General features: G+C 47.0%; 1 protein-coding gene across 2 annotated transcripts in view; it reads left to right on the top strand.

Moving 5' to 3' along the window:
* The window catches only part of DNAH17 (dynein axonemal heavy chain 17), a 14,992,541-nt gene that overhangs the window by 11,890,019 nt on the left and 3,084,335 nt on the right, over positions 1 to 18,187 (top strand). The window lies entirely within an intron of this gene.

The raw sequence follows: 18,187 nt of genomic DNA on the forward strand, positions 1-18,187 counted from the left end.
CAGTATTGTGGGTGCAATCAGAGACTTGAAGGTCCGATCAAAGGGTGTCAATGTATCTGAAGAGAATGCAATTCACTACATGCCCAGTGAAGCCCTGCTGCAGTTGTTTCTAATTTCCATATTTGCTATTAATTCTTAAAGTTGCCAGTAATTCTCATAGTTGCTAGTAATCCTCAAAATTGTGACTCCTGTGTCATTTGTAATTTGTTTGAGTAGGATTTTGTAGCTGATCAAATAAAGCAAAAAGCACTGGCTGAATGTAGGAAAGTAGGATCTTTCTGGCATAGTTACCCCCACTTTTTACCTGGTGTCAGTGTGTTTTGGCTGAAGATCACTGGAATCCTCCTAATCAGGACCCCGATGGCTGTTCTCTCTCACCCCAAGTGGCTGGAAAGTTCTTTATACACCTCACAATTGGTATGCTGGTGTATCCCTGTATGCCCCTGTATGCCCTATGGACTGAGGTCCATAGGGCATTGTTACACCAGGGGTCTCCCACGGGCTGCAGCATTTATGATGCCACTCATGGGAGCTAATGCAAACTATGTTGTCAGGTCTGCCATTGCAGCCTGCGTGAAATGGTGCATGCACTTTTCACTTTAGATATAAGGTTTTCCTTATATCCCGGTCACTGTACTTAAAACCTATAAGTCACCCCTAAGGTAGGCCTTACAGCCCACAGACAGGGTGCATGTTTCTAAGTGTGTGGGTACCCCTGAATGAGCTGAGGGGTTCACTGACAAAATATCGAGGTCAAAAATTTCGACCTACACAATTATCGAGACATAAATATCGACTACAAAAATATCGACAACCTATACTTAAAAAAGTAAATACAAAAATATTAAATATTATTTTCAATAAAATATCTCTATTAAATATCGATTTTTAAATATATTCGAATTAAAACATTTAAAATAAAACATATTAAATTCTAACATTAATTTAATAACTAAATATATTTATTGTATATTGTACGTAATATAACAAACTTACTTTAAACAATATAAACGCACATCTATTAAAGATATAAACACATGTGTATATACATATATATATATAAACACGATCGGAGTCCCAAACGCGCTCGTGGAGCAATTAAACAATACCAGGGAGATACAAGGTCAAATCGACAAAGTTGGGTTTATTCACTTCATAAACCAGATGTAACGCGTTTCACCCACGGACGGGCTTGGTCACACAGCATGTCAAACAAAAGATGCCACAATACATACTGTTCGATTACATGGTCATTGACATCAACATAGGACTTTCGACATTGTGAATGCTCTGGTCAGCTACGTTACATCGAGTGCCATTTTGTAGTGTGTTATGCGGATGCAAAGTTGTATAGTTATCTTCTATTAACCTAGTGAATGGTATCTTACGAGAATGCATGAGTTTCCATAATATTAGAGTTTGCAATGCGTGTGCTTAAGAAAATTGCGCATCCGTTATATGTTTGTAACACTAATTATACATACGTGTAATTAGCAATGTACAATTCTCAAGACATCCTTCGAAGCATAATGACAAAGTAGCACTGATACAAAACAGAGATTAGGCACTCGTTACGCATAGCCTTTACTCCTAATGTAACATTGTGTGTTTGGTCTCTCGATCGTATGGTGAAGGCTTTGAATAAAACTTTACGAGACCAAGTAAATCTGCAAACACACGAACAGAGCCCCCTGCGCCTGATAGTGGCAATGAAACAGAGGATTTTGCATCTGTATAAATAATAGAACCTCGCAGATAATACAACTACACCTCTGCCAATTATCCGTAGAGGAAAAGATGACTGTATTCAAGTGCTCATTGTCATGTGGTAATCAAATAAAATTGTATAAAACAGTAACTTGCCTAATAGTGGCAGACAGAATCAATGGATTATATAGCAGTGAACTCACAAAATATTGGGAGCTTCAAACATAGTCTCAAAGATTGTATAGAGCAATTGTCTTAAATTAGTTAATACACTAAGTTCCTAAGTCGACGATTGTTGTCTCAGTAAGAGTATCGTAAGTGGCCTATTGTGCTAACCCTATTTCATTAGACTCCCTATAACACACCCATAAGTGAAAATCAATAGGCAAAAGGACTCATGAAGTGGGCAGAGAGGGAAGGGAAAACTTATCTACTCAAATATATATATATATATATATATATATATATATACACACACACACATATAGTTAAAAAGTATTATAAAACGAATCATTTTAAATCATATTATAATTTAGAAAATGTTAAATAATATAACATATATATATATCAATTATTAAGCACCAGTAAAGCGATCACTCAGAGTTAGGCATACACCAGTGGTTGTTGTTTATTCCATGTTACGCGTTTCGCTTGCACAGCGAGCTTGGTCACACAATGAATCATGGGAGCATTGGCAATAAATAGACATGGTAAACACAAACAGAGGACCAACAGAAGGTACGTATTTCCAACCCAAATGGCATCCATTGTGAAATGGGTTACTTTTGCTTATTTTGGAAGGTGTATTACTTCATACTCCTAGCCCTAATCATAAGTAGGTCTCTCTGTGTGCAAATAATGTATTCGTAATTGCACTCTAGTGGTAAAAGATGAGGCTAGATCTCGACTGTGTATACAAGTGTATATTTGCAACTAAGTGTTTCTCGTAGCCATATTGAAATATGCATTTGCGCTACCTCGTACAAGGGGGGTTCGCTAATCCTATCGGCGTACTGCCGTCCTCATGTCCAAGTAACTAATTGTTACCCTACAGTCTGTAGAGACTAGCGGTTAAAATAAACTCGCTATATTTATATCCATTCTGACTAGTGCCATGGATGAGCCAATGTGGTCGATCAGCTGAACCCATATTGTGATTTATGTGGCTCAGTGCTAGGGTTGGCTCTGATCCTGCAACTATTGAGCCCTACATGAATATAACGTGTCTAGGTGTTAGTTACTAAATCGTTCCCTTGGGCATGTACATCTAGGTAGTATGACTACAGGAGACTAGTCTCTCTAATCTAACATGTATTTAGTCTTTCCCCGTACATCAAAGCTACACTTAAGTGTCCAACAAGAATATGATAAAATGTGTGTGTGAAAATTGATAAACAGAAAAAAGGAGAATATACAAAGTCTCTTACTCCAGTATTGGAGCCTTTCATAGATTCACATGCCTGAATCATTCCCCGTCGTCGAGATGGGAGTCTCCGGTACATAAAAAAGCATTGCTTAGTATCATAGCAAACAGAAAAAAAGGCCTAGGCCCATTTTCCTTTGCAACCCATAACCTTCGTTATGTAAAAAAGGACTAAACTTGACCCTGAACCAATCAGAGCCTCTCACCCTCTAGAACACTCCTGAGAGAACCTTCTGCCCTCAGATTTTCTACCGCACGTTGTGCTAGGGAGTCTCCTTTGAGCTATGCTCAAATTCTACAGTTGGTTCTAGATTGAGGAGATTTTTTTCAACTGAAATTTCTACATAATCTTGGAGAATGGCTGATAAGGAAAAGAAAGGCTTGTTTAGGGCCTGTGCCACCTGTTCAAAGAAGAGATTATATACTGACGAGCCTCATAAAGACTGTATATACTGCCTTTACCCACACCACCAGGCGAAGGAGTGTAAGGTATGTCGCACCTTTTCTAATAAGACTCTGAGGGATCGTGAAGGCAGACTATTAATTTGGCTCCAAAAACTTAAAACCAGGAAGGACGTCGTGTCTAGTGACATTGATGAGGCGTCATCTGTTTCAAGGAGATCTCAGAAGAGAGGCAGATCTCCTCAGGCTCATACCTCAGGGGAGAAACCTGAGAAGGCTCTTAAAAAGACCACTTCTGGGTCTTCAGAGCGCCGTCCCTCAAAATCTCCTAAAACTAAAGAAAAGGAGAGCAAGGGTCATGCTTCAGGGGTGAAACAGTCAAAGAAAACAAGTTCTGAGCCTTCAAAATCACCCCTTAAAATTAAACATACGCTTAAAAAGCCAGCGTCTACTTCACCCGAGGAGAAGTTAGAAAAATCTACATCGTCAACGGGATCGTCGACAAAGAGAGTAGCGTCGTCGACGAAGAAGAGTGAAGTAAAAGTCATTATTAAACGTATCCTCTCGTCGACGATGGCATCGTCGACGGCAGTGTCGACGACGAGAGCGACGATGACGACGACCACAACTACATCATCAACGGCACCGTCGACGACGGTGTCAACTGCATCGTCGACGGCGACAACGACGACGATGTCTACAGCGTCGACGACGGCATCGACGACGGTGTCGTCGGCGGTTACCATGGCAATCTCGTCGACGGGCTCGTCGACGAGGGAAAAAACCCCAGAAAAGCGGGATTTTGCCAGGAAAAGAAGGATTACCCCGGATATTACGTCTCCTAGTAAGGTAACGCCTCTGGTTCCATCTCATTTATTGGAGGAGGAGGATTCGCAGGAGGATGATAATGAGGGTCCGTTTGGCTATGCAAGTAGCCCCTCTCAGTTACATGTTAAATGTCAGGAGGATGACTGGGAGGATGAGTATGGGGGTTATCAGGACCGGCCCCAACAACATGATCAGGAAGAGATGGTGAATGTTCCAGCTTCTCTTCTGACGGATTTGCAGTTCATGTTGGATGATTACAAGAAAAGGCATACTTTGCCTCAGTCTATCCAGAGGATGCCAGTGGCTCCGGCGCACTCTCTTCCATGTACACCAGGGCGAAGGCAGGAGGTACCGGTTCCGAGGCCAATATCACCTTTGCTGCAGCCGGTTCTGGACACATCTGAGGATGAAGAGCAAGAGGAAGGGGAGATAACAGATCCTAGTAAGGAATGGGATGAGTATTTGATTCCGTCCCCTTCATCTCCGTCACCAAGACCGGTGAACCGTTTCGTAAGACGGTTAGATCTCTTTCAATTGTGAGTCATCTATGGGAGGAAGGTCTCAAAGTGATGGAGACGCCGGCAACGGTTACGCCAGTGCTTGCTAGGCTGGACAAAAAATACAAAGCGCCTTCCGATGCTCCGGCTTGCTTATTAGGTCACCCCAAACCGGACTCGGTTATAACTCAGGCGGCACAGCAAAAATCGAGGAATCCGTCTGCTCCAATTTCGACGCCACTGGACAGAGAGGGTAGGCGCTTGGATAATGCAGGGAAAAGGTTTTCATCCATGTCTGCTCTTCTGGTCAAAGCAGCAAATGCCCTAGCCATCATGGGCAGGTATGATAGGCAGATGTGGTGCGACCTATCACCATACATTGATAGCATACCGGAAGCGGACAGACAAGAGGCCAGGAAAATCCTCCAGGAAGGTGAAAGGACTTCGGCTGAAGTCATAGATTGTGCAATGGACATTGCGACCACGGCCTTCAGATCCCTGGGAGGAGCGGCTGTTTTACGCAGACAAGGATGGTTGAGAGAAACATCGTTTAGGCCGGAAGTCCAGAATAAGATCTTGGATCTTCCGTTCAATGGGGAAGATCTGTTCGGAAAGCATGTGGATGAGGCCTTACAGAGTATCAAGAAGGATACGGAAACAGCGAAATCTCTGGGAACATTACAGTATAGAAAAGTTCCTTTTCGTGGCTCACGAGGAAGGGGCCAACTTCTTATAGAGGAGGTTATCAACAAGGCCGCTATTCTTCCTACTCCACATCATCTCAACCATATCGTCAACAATATTCACAGAGACAGACAGGAGGTTTCACAAAATCTACTCCTAGAGGTCGAGGAGGTCGCCAAGGGAAAGACACCACCCGAAGACAATGACATTCTGGTGACACTTTCTCCTCATATGTCGCATATTCCCCTGGGTGGAAGAATTTCCTATCATCATCAAAATTGGCAGCAGATAACGACGGACCAATGGGTCCTCCACATAATACAATTCGGTCATACTCTAGAGTTTCTAGAAATCCCCCCTTGTTCACCTCCAAGATTTCAAGAGGTCAAGTATTTACTCCAGATGCGTCAAGAAATTCGGACAATGCTCCGAAAGGGAGCAATAGAACCGGTACCGAATTCCCAGAAAAGAAGGGGATTTTATTCCCGTTTTTTTCTGATCAATGGCGCCCCATTTTGGACCTCAGATCCCTAAATGCTTACCTCAAGGATCAGACCTTCAGAATGATCTCCCTCCAGGATATTCTGCTGCTGTTAAACCCAGGGGATTACATGACCAAACTGGACTTACGGGATGCGTATTTCCATATCCCAATCCATCCTTCACACCGGCAGTACCTTCGGTTCGTGGTGTCCGAAGATCATTACCAATTCAAGGTGCTTCCTTTTGGTCTGAAATCGGCCCCGAGGATTTTTACAAAATGCCTGGCTCCAGTGGCAGCGGTTCTAAGGAGACAGAAACACCAAGTGTTTCCTTACCTCGACGACTGGCTAGTCAAGGCTCCATCGAAAGCGTCAGCCCAGTTATCAACAGAGGCTTGCATAGAACTATTTGCCAGATTAGGCCTCACGCTAAACGAGGAGAAGTCAACTCTGCAACCGTCAAGAAGTATAACTTTCTTGGGAGCAATTCTGGATACGGAGGAAAACAGAGCGTTCCCCTCCGAGGAGAGACAGCGGGGAATAATATCTCTATCCCAGGCGTTTATAAAAAGAAGGTCTCTTTCAGTATGCAAGTACAAGTCATTGCTGGGAACGATGTCATCTTGCATTCCCCTCATACCTTGCTGCAGGCTACGGATGCGTCCGTTACAAGAGCAGTTGGATCTTCAGTGGCATCAAGCGACAGGATCCTTCGAGGATATAATCAAAGTAACGCCGATCATGATCCACGTGGCGACATGGTGGACCCGAAAACGAAACATCTCGCAGGGTCTTTCTTTCCTGACTCAGCCAGCTCCACTGGTGATCACGACGGATGCGTCCTTGGAAGGATGGGGAGCATTCCTTCAGGATCTGCAGGTCAGCGGTCGTTGGAAAGCGGACGAACAACAATTGTCAACAAAACAATTATCAACGAAAGATTCCTTTCATCAAAAAGGAAAATCGACGCCTTGTCTGTTGCGCAAAAGTCTTTTAATCAGTCAGCTCAAAAACCGTTAGACGCGTTTCGCCTGCAGGCCGGGAGCACCCGCCAACGAAGTGTTCGGCAGGCAGTGGTACTTTGTTGGATTGTTTTTACATGCACCTGCCGGAACCGCCGCGGCTAAATGGAGAAGAATACCTGCCAACAGAGATGTGGGACATGACGACATGATAAGGCAGTGGTCACTCAGACCTACACCTTCAGGTATTGGGGATCTAAATGGCACAAAGCGGCTGGCGAGGGGAACCGTGTAAAATAGCCCTACCTCATTTACAGCGCATGGTAATATTTCAAAGTGCCGTCAGTCATCAATCACTAAGAAGAAAGGAGTTCAACCATGCAAATATGGCGGCATTACTGGCAGATGAATTAACAGTGAACTCACAGTCCTTCATCGCTATCCACTATGCATGGGGAGAACAAGGGACTATTTAACCACCTACACGAGAAGTAACAAACTTTCACTCGAGGCATTTGAGAAAGGCAGAATAGCTGAAACGCGTCATGCAGAGTGACTGAAATGCAGGTTTGAAAGGCCGAAATAAATGCATTTTAACACCCGAGATGTGCCCCGGTCTGTTCCTGGTGGAGGGACGTTTGTTGGAAAATAAATGCGTGCAAGCCACATGCACGCCGGGAGCACCCGCCAACGAAGTGTTCGGCAGGCAGTGGTACTTTGTTGGATTGTTTTTACATGCACCTGCCGGAACCGCCGCGGCTAAATGGAGAAGAATACCTGCCAACAGAGATGTGGGACATGACGACATGATAAGGCAGTGGTCACTCAGACCTACACCTTCAGGTATTGGGGATCTAAATGGCACAAAGCGGCTGGCGAGGGGAACCGTGTAAAATAGCCCTACCTCATTTACAGCGCATGGTAATATTTCAAAGTGCCGTCAGTCATCAATCACTAAGAAGAAAGGAGTTCAACCATGCAAATATGGCGGCATTACTGGCAGATGAATTAACAGTGAACTCACAGTCCTTCATCGCTATCCACTATGCATGGGGAGAACAAGGGACTATTTAACCACCTACACGAGAAGTAACAAACTTTCACTCGAGGCATTTGAGAAAGGCAGAATAGCTGAAACGCGTCATGCAGAGTGACTGAAATGCAGGTTTGAAAGGCCGAAATAAATGCATTTTAACACCCGAGATGTGCCCCGGTCTGTTCCTGGTGGAGGGACGTTTGTTGGAAAATAAATGCGTGCAAGCCACATGCACGCCGGGAGCACCCGCCAACGAAGTGTTCGGCAGGCAGTGGTACTTTGTTGGATTGTTTATATATATATACACATATATATATATATCTGAATAACATAAAATATTTAAAAATCAAACCACTTTAATTGCAATGAAAAAATAAACAACAAAGATTTTTTACAACTTAATAAAAATATTCTGCAAATAAAAAGCATTAACAGTTAGAAATATTAGTTTTAGTAAACAAAAACATGATATAAATTACAAAATAAAATAATAAATTTTAAAATGAATACATATAAAATTACCACTACAATTTATACAAAATAGACACATTCTTATGCTAATATTATTTCAAAGTTAGTACTCCTACCTCCCACAACACAACAGTAATAAAATTGTTACATTACACAAAGGTAACATTTAATAATCTCCCTACAATAAATGCAAAATTAGCTAAAATATTGTATTGCGGAGTACTAAAATTTCTATCAATCGGAATTGTCAAACATGCTACTCAACCGTGAGCATCTCAAGGTGCTGGGGTGGGTGGAGTAAGCAGTTCCGGTCATTCGAAGATCCAGGGCTTGATGGTCTTCCTGAAGATGTGCGGAGCGGGGGCGCATCTGATGTCGATTGGGAGCTTGTTCCAGGTCTTGACCGCGATGTAGGAGTATGTCCTTCCACCCGTTCTGGCTCTTTGGATATGTGGTGTTTTGGCGAGGGCGAGGTCGGCGGATCGGAGGTTTCTCTTGGGTACGTGGAAGGAGATTCTCTCGTTGAGGTATTGGGATCCGGTATTGTGGAGGCATTTGTAGGCGTGGGTGAGTGTCTTGAAGGTTTCTCTCTTCTCGCCGGGGAGCCAGTGGAGGTCTCGCAGGTGTTGGGTGATGTGTTCTTGTCCAGGGATACCGAGGATGAGTCTGGCTGCCGTGTTATGTATGGTCTGGAGTTTGTGGAGCAGAGACTTGTTGATTCCGGCGCAGAGGGCATTTTCGTAGTCCATTCTGCTGCTTATCAGTGCGTGGGTGACTGTCTTTCTTGATTCAGGGGGGATCCATTTGATGGTCTTGCGAAGGATGCGGAGGGTGTTGAAGCAGGTGGAGGCTACGGCATTGACCTATCAGGTCATGGAGAGGGAGGAGTTGAGTACGATGTTGTGGTTCCAGGTGTGGTCCGTGGAAGTGGGCCGGCTGCTGAGGGCAGTTGGCAACCAGGTGTTGTCCCATGCGGTGGGGAGAGGACGAGGACCTCTCTTCTCCGAGTTGAGCTTCAAGCAGCTGCTCTTCATCCAGGATGCGAAAAACAATATTACACAATTATTGTAATTTTTTATTGATTAAATAAATAATATTTAAAAATTAATAATAAATTTATTATAATTAACTTACTTCCCACTATGTGCCCATAAACACCACAATCCACTATGGTACTAAAAATATAAAAAAATTACCTACATTTAATAACTATGAAAAATATTTACAAATACATTAAAAAAAAGACAATACATATACATTAAAATGACATCAAATACATTTTAAAAAATATACCAAAATACATAACAATAAACGGTATTATGTAAAAAATGGATATTTTAATAATCAATATTACTTACCTTGAAATTGATATTCTTGAAAACGATATTCTTGCTGACGAGATTTCCATGTCACTATATTTTGGACTCCATGTTTTTCAAGTCAATATTGCCAACTTGATATAACAGCCCTGATTACGATGTCATTAGGAGTTGCCTCTGACTGACACTGTTTCGGTGAGGGAACTACCCGACCAGAAGTTGCCAGTTCTACACACCAGATTACGATGCAACCGCACATGGTGTGGTCGCAAACTTACATTTCTCTATTGGAGCTTGTGCGGCAGGTGGAAACTGCCCACAACACAAGCTCCCATTGAGAAATGTGAGTTTGTGAAAATCCCTGCACCGTGTGGCAGGAACCTCATGGTGCACGGATTTTCAGGGGGGACCATAAAGCCCCACAGGCCCAGATGTGCAGGGCCAGGGGTAAAGGGGGCCCTACTAGGGCCCCCCATTGTCACTTTCTGACAGCCTTTCCATGTCGGAAATGCCAACATGGAAAGGCTGTCAGAAACAGTCGTCCTAATGCTGACTGTGGAAATGCCGTCCTCAAGGGATTATAAGCAGTTGCTAACCGACAGCCCGTTGGAAGGCTTTGGTCAGTCCCTTCGAGTGCTACCTCTGACCATGCACATCCTAATGCGTCAGTCGGACTGCAACCGAAAAGCAGTTGGTTGCAGTCTGAACCGCATAATAATGAGGCACTTTGTCGCAACACCATGAACACTGGCAAGTCAAGATGTCCAACTACATAATGGTTTCTCCGAACTTGAGCATGTTTGGTATCAAACATGTTGGAATCCTGCAACTACACAGAGTCCAGTGCTAGTTGCATGATGCCATGCACTGGGGGGCTCCTTAAAGGATCCCCCCATACATACATGTGTAGCCTTGTTGGGTCTGCATGCCAGCTCGTGCTGCTGCCGACCCGATACAGTGTTCTGACCCCCTCCTGATGAGCTGAACAAGGGAAGGCAGAACAAATGATTTCCTGTGGAGGAGAGGTGTGACCACCTCTTCTTTAGAATTAGGAAGGGAGGGGGTGCTTGCGAGCACCCCCAGACTGCATTAAAGGGCACATTTGGAGCCCTCCTTGTATTAACTAGTTTCCAGCAGTACAGGAGACTTTGGTGCAAAACGTCACAAAGGATGGGGGACTAACCACCCTCCCTGTCCAACCCCTCCCCTGGGAGATGCCCAGAGCTCCTGCAGGTGGCATTTTGATTCTGCCATCTTGAATCTTGGCCTTTGGGAGCATCTGACTGATTAGGTTCTCAGAGTAGCGTCCCTGACCCCCTCTGATTGGTGGGCTTCTGCAGTAGATGTCCTTTAGGGTTACTTAAGGACTCCTCTGAGGGTGGGTCCTTAGATTCATTGTCAACACCCTCAATATGCCTTAAGACCTGTTTGAAGACATTTCTGCTGTGGGACACTGGAACTCTGCTGCTGGATCAAGACAGGAACCAAGACAAGACTGCTCCTGCTAGGAAGACTCCTACTGCAAACTCATCTCTGTGCTCGTCCATGTTTCTGGAACTCTGTAGCCATGCATCCCCTGAGTCTCCCAAGACTCTGCATACATCTAAGTGAGAAGGAACCTCCCTTGGAATAAAGGAGTCACTCTTCTCCATCCGCAAGCACCTCAATGTCAGCGACCAGTTTGCTGATCCTGCTGTCCCACATACACCTCCCGGCTCTGCAACACAGGTGGTAGTTTGTTGGCTCCCCAGCGTTCTTACCAGTCTTCCCTACAACTCGGAAGACTGCAATTCCTCTCCAACTGACCTGAACCGCATCCCTATGCACTGTTTGCATTGCCAAGGCTTGTTGACATTCCTGACTGAAGATCTCCGACCTTTAAGAAGCTCCAGCATCACACAACTCCAAGAGTCATCCTTCCTGCATCTCCTGCGACGGTGTCAATTTTCTGTGTGCTCATGAGGACTCCTTGCGACTCTATGCCTGCTGCCAGAGGATCCTCCTGGGGTCTCCATCGATTCCTGCTGGCTCTCCTGTGTGCTGAGGGCTGTCCGTGACTTACCTTTGCTGGGTTAGTCCCACAGATCTATCTGGTCTGCAACCAAGCATTGTTTCCTGCAACCCAACTGTTTCTTTTGCCAAGGCATGTTGATGGCCCTGATGGCCACTGACCCTCCTGCATTCATTAACTGTCGTGGTACAGCTTGTGGATGACTCCTGTGGTCCTCCATACTTGCCTGGGCTCCACAGCTGCTTCATAAAGATCTTCATGCTACAGTATGTACCTCCAACAAGGGGTGGCATTGTGTTCCTGTTTCTCTGGACACCTCTGGGTGGTTTGGACTAGGTCCCCTCTGCTTCCAGGTGCTTCTCATCCGGAATACCCATTTGAGTTCCACCAACCTAGTCCACAAGATGCTGTAGCAGCCAGACTTCCAAGATCCTCCATTGAGATCAACGTGTGGTTCCAACACCACTTCACACCTATGCACCTTGGCTCCCGAGATTTCCACGGGTGGGGTGACTCTCCAACCTTCCTTGAGCCAATTGGTTTCCTCAGGGTCCTTTGGGAAGGGCCCTGAAAGAGTAAAGTACTATAGGAAAGTAGGATCTGCTTTCATGGTTACCCCCACTTTTTGCCGGTGTCAGTATGTTTTTTTGCACTAGCCTGACTGGGATTCTGCTAATTAGGACCCCAGTCACTGTGCTTCCTCCCTAAATTGACTATGGTAAGTACTTCTGTACATCCACATTTGGCTTCTGGTGTACCCTTGTATGCCCCTATTATATGGTCCTAAGGTACCCAGGGCATAAATACACCAGGGTTCTCCAATGTGCTGCAGCACGTATTGTGCCACCCACGAGAGACCACTCAAACTGTGACTACAGCCCTGCCATTGCAGCCTGTGTAAGTTGGTGCTAGCACCACTTACGACAAATATAAGTTTTCTTATATCTGACGTCACTACCCTTAAAACCTATAAGTCACCCCTAAGGCAGGCCTTCAGTGTGTGCCAAGTGTGAGGGTGCTCTTGCCTGAGGAGGACCCAACTTACAAACCTCCGAGTTGATTCTCCAAGCTTTATAAGTGCGGTCAGCCTTTTGATACATATAGTGGCCATCCATCATTACACTATGGCTAACTATGTAGTGGCTGTCCCGAACATGGTATGAAACATGGTGTAATCATACCCCAACCCCGTTACTGGTATTGTAGGTATGATTCCATGCACTGGGGGGGGTGCTCCTCCAGAAAGCCCCTAGTACTCTCGGTAAACAGCCTTTCAGGGTCTGCCAGCAAGCTAGTGCTGCTGCCGACCCCAGACACGATTCAGCCCTACTGCTGCTGAGTTAAGCTCAAGCAGGGGAAGGTAGAACAATAGGTTTCCTGTCGCAGGGAGGTGTGACCACCTCCCAGACAGGACTTAGCGTATTGGACTAGGGTGGGGGCGCTTGCCAGCGTTACTAGACGGCATAGAAGGGCACATTTGCTGCTCTCCTTGCATACTCCAGTTGAAACCAGTTCCGGGAGCTGTTGGCTCCTGCTCTGGTGTAAAACTGTACAGGGGACATGGGAGTATCCTCCCCTCTGTACAGCCCCTCCTCTGGGAGGGACCCCTGAGTTATCCTAGGCCCCTTCCTGGGGTATTTAAGGGTTTACCTGTGGGTGGGTCCTCGGCCTCAGCGTGGGACAAGACTCAAGACTCAAGACTGAAACAAAGTCACTCTTCGACTTTCGGGATACTTGTACTTCGCCTGGAACCGAGACTGCAATGAGGAAGAATCCTGCTGCTCCTGGTCTCTCTGTTCTGCAAGCGTTCTTTGTCATCTGTGTCTGTGCAGGTCCGGATGTTCAACAGACCTGTGGGCATCAGGACACCCGAAGTAATCTCCCTTGGAGTGAAAGAGTCACTCCCCTGCACCTGCAGGCACCGTCTTCTGCTTCCGATGTCCCACAGACTTCGAAAGGCTCAGCAACACAGGTGGTGGTTCTGCAACTCCCTCAAGGCCTGACCTCTCCTTCGTGCAAATATGAGGCCAGTAAACCTTGTCAGAACTGCTGGGACCGAACGCCTGTGCACTACCTAGACTTCTCATTGCCAAATCTTGTTGTCTCTGCTCTCCAGAGGCCTTCAGGCTACAAGAAGCTCAAACCTTTTATCTCTTCCTGCCAATAATAGTTTCCTCACTGCATCCTCTGCACTGTGGGCCTTCATCTTTGGTGAGCTGTTCGAGGTCCTCTTGCAACTTATGTGCCTTTGGCCTGTGGGTCTTCTTGAGGGTCTTCTAGTGCTCCAGAGGGCTCCCTTGCTTGCTATGGGCCTGCTCTTACATTCCTGCTTCTTGTGAGTCCCTTGGATTTTGCTGGTCCCATCATTACAGCTGTTGCAGCTGCCAAGGCTTCTTGACTTCTGACGTGGGACGGCTCGTGCACTGCTCCTGGTCTTAATCAGAATTGCCTGGTCTCCACAGCTGCCTCAACAAGGTCACTGTCAACTCTCCTCAACAATCTGACATCTGTGGGCATTGCTCTTCCCTGCCTCCTGGTCACCGCCAAGTGGCATAGACTCTGTCCCCTCTGCTTGTAGGTTCTCCTCTTCAAGAATCCACCCTTGGATCCCACCGGACTCTGACACCGTCTTCTCCAGCGGCATCTTTCCGGAAGTCCTCCATTGTGGTCTATGGATGCTTCCGACGTCACTTCGCACCTATGCACCCGGCTTCCTTGTTGTATGTATCCTGATTCCTGGGGTATCCACGGGTGGGGTGACTCTCCAACATTCTGTCTTCCACGGTGCTTCCTCAAAGTCCACTGGGAAGGTTCCTTATCCAAAACTGCAACTGTGACTTTCTCATTGACTTCTATTGGACACGCGGCGGTGTTTCCACTCTGCACACAGCCTCATTGGGGTTTCTGGCTGGGTACTTACCTTGGGTGGTTCCTTGTGTCCCCAGTTCTTCTTAGTCTCCTGGTCCAAGTCTCTACTTTGGTCGTAGTTCACATGTCTCTTTTTTAGTGTATGGTTTTATCGCCCTCTAGAGGCACTGTACTTTGTGCTTACTGAGTTGTTTATAATTGAAGTATTATTGTGTATTTGTGTTTCTATCTCCCATTAGGAGATATACTACCTACAATATATGATTAGAACTGGTAAAACAAGCTGCTTAACACTCCTTCTGATTAAGCCTGAAGGCTGCTCCCTACAGCTACCACATAAAGAGCTTTCTCTGGTTGTCTAAAATCACCATAATGGTTGTCTGAATTAGTGCAAGGAGCATCACTTACATAAGTGTGCACCATATACTAAGCCAGTCTCCTACAAATACCAACTACTACTTTCCCCATGTTATCCTATGGACGTTTGACCCGCTGTAACCCCTCTGCACCCGGGTTCCTGGGGGTCGCTAGCTACTTAACTTTGGTGGTTCCATGCGTCCCCAAGCTTCTTCATCCTTGGGTATCAGTCTTGTTTGGTTACTGATCACACCTTATTTTTTCAGTATGTGGTTTGCACCCCCAGCCCCCATAGTGGCCCATATGTTTTCCTATCCTTACTTATCTGTTTTAATGTATTTATTTTTGTTTATTGATATCTCTAGAATAGGTGATATATCAAGTAGTTCTTAGTATCTGAAAGAGACTATTAGTTATAGATTCCTTACCTTCGAATTACCCCCAGGCGTCGGACTGGATCCAGAGATTTTTTTCTCAGCTGTACCCCTGAGCATCAGTAGCTGGCATCGGTCGACTCCGCATTTGTCGTTGGCGTCGTGATTGCCGGAATGACTTTGCGAAATCTACTTAGACGCCGCCCCTGCACGCTGAGATCAGTTTTTCCAGACCAGCCAGGAGACAGCGGTACCCTGAGTCATTTTTTGATTGGAACTTTTTAGACTTTTGTAGACATCTTTTTTGAGCCATTCGACTCCTAGTGCATGTAGGGATGTCCCATCATTGGACCGGCTTTAAGCCTTGTGACTCGTGTCACAAGTTGATGTCTGTCACGGACCCGCACCTCGTGTGCCTCTGGTGTCTGTAACGCGACCACCAACCAAAGTTGTGCTCTGACTTTCAACTCATGAACCCGAAGTCTTTTGGAGGCCCAGCAGTCAGCTCTGTGCTGGTCAAGAGAGGTCGCATGACCAGTTGTGGAGAAACCACCATCATTCCTCCTTGAAGTCTTCGTGTAAGTCGAAGCAAAAGAAGGCGAAGAAGCTCCATCGCTCTTCGCCTTCTCCCGGTCCGTCAGCCGATGGGACCCGGAAGGTCGTCGTCCTTCAGCTCCACCTGCGGAGCCAAGTGGGACGGCTCCGAGCTTCCCTCTCTTTCCGGGAGCCAGAGTGACCCCAGCCCAGATTCGTGCATTTTACAAAACCCTCCACTCCATCTTTGGGCAGCCAGCTCAGCCAATGCGCCTTTGGGCACCACGGATTTGGCTGGGTGTTCTAGGCCTTCGATGCCGGCTGCTCTGGCCCTGGCGCCGCAGGGCCCCCAGGGATCCAGGCCTGGATTCAGATCGTTGCCGGTTGACCTCACGTCACAGATTCCTCTAACGACGCCTCCCCCATCTCTGACGCCGGCGTCTACCAGGGCCTCCCCCTTGACTTGGACACAGAGCCGTACCTGCATCGACCAGTACTTTGTACCACTGTTCTACCCTGGCGTTCTTTATTGCCCTGAGTGGCAGCCAGAGGAAGGTGAGGAGGACTTGGAGGGGTCTGTTGACCCAATGGCAGACCAGCTTGAAGAGCCCGACTAGAGAAAAGAGTTGGGTGAGGTCAGTGGTCTAGATACCTCCCCAGACCTTGGCATGCTTTCTCCCTCTACCGTGGCCACTGAGAAGGGAGCCTCCTATGCTGTGGTGTTGCGTAGGGTGGCTTAGGCCTTGGGCCTTAAGATTCCTACGGTGGCAGTCAGGACTAACCTCCTGACTGAGGTGCTTCAGCTGGAAGCGACCTCTTCGGAGCCTGTGCTGCTATTCAGTGAAGCCCTCACAGACATCCTCTCTGCACTTGGTCCCAGCCCAGCACAGGGGCTTCTGTGGATAGGATGATTGCCCAACGCCACCTCCCGGCCCCGGGCGACCTAATTTTCGCCTCAGGGCTACTGACGTAGAAATGATTCTACCAGCAAGTCGGTGGTATCCAGGCCACATCGAATGGCGAACTTTACTGCGTTTATCCTGTGCGACCGCACATGAGAGTACGGCCCAGGCCACCTCCGGGCACTGTGTCAGCGCTTGCGCAACCGTGTCCCACACAGGGTGGGTGTAACGGCCCGAGAGAAATGCAGTGTTTACCAACTGCAGTGCTAAGCTGGTGGAAGAAAACCTCTTCTTCCCAAGATGGTCCAGCTTCTTGGATTCCCTTGTAGAACGCTTACTTCCACATACCCGTCCTGCCAGCCCACAGGCGTTACCTATTGTTTACGGTAGGCAACGAGCATTTTCAGTTTACCATGCTCCCCTTTGGCCTTACAAGTGCCCCTCGGGTGTTCGCGAAAGTGATGGCAGTGGTCGCAGCTCCTCTGCGCAGATCAGGGCCCTAGTCTTCCTCTATCTCGACGACTGGCTGTTGAAGTCCGGCTAGCCCAAGGCTGTTTCCCACCTGCAGACTATGGCGGACCTCTTGCACTCACTGGGATTCACTGTCAACGTGCCAAAGTCGCACCTGATTCCCTCTCAGAAGCTCCTTTTCATCGGAGCAGTTCTGGATACAGAGCAGTTTTGGGCTTATCCTCCCAAGCAGCAAGTACGGTATATTCGGGCTATGATGCCGATGTTTCAGCCTCTATCCCAGGTTTCGGTGAGAATGACCTTGAGGCTGCTGGGCCTCATGGCCTCCTGCATCTGGCCTGTGGATCATGCCAGGTGGCACCTGCGGGCTCTGCAGTGGGACCAGAAGTTCCAGTGGGAGCAGCATGAGGGGGAATATTTGCGATTGCGTCCAGATCTCAGAGGGCACTGCACACCAATTGTAGTGTTGGCTAACGAACCAGGATTGGGTCAACGGCAGATCCCTCTCTCTTCCCAAACCTGAGTTCACATCAGTGACAGATGCGTCATTCCTGCGATGGGGCGGCCACTTGGGCGAGGCGGAGATTAGAGGCCTCTGGTCTCCGGCAGAGTCCGGGCTCCACATCAATCTTCTGGAGCTCTGGGCGATTCGTCTGGCGCTGAAGGGATTCCTTCCTTCTGTCAGAGGAAGGGTAGTGCAGGTGTTCATGGGCAATACCACCACCATGTGGTATAGCCACAAACAGGGCGGGGTGGGGATGTGGTCCCTGTGTCAAGAGGCTCTTTGCCTTTGGACATGGCTGGAACATCAGGGCATGTCCCTGGTGGTTCAACACCTGGCAGGTCCTCTGATCATCAA

This window comes from Triturus cristatus, chromosome 7, assembly GCF_964204655.1.
Source record: "Triturus cristatus chromosome 7, aTriCri1.1, whole genome shotgun sequence".
In the NCBI taxonomy this organism is placed as follows: domain Eukaryota; kingdom Metazoa; phylum Chordata; class Amphibia; order Caudata; family Salamandridae; genus Triturus; species Triturus cristatus.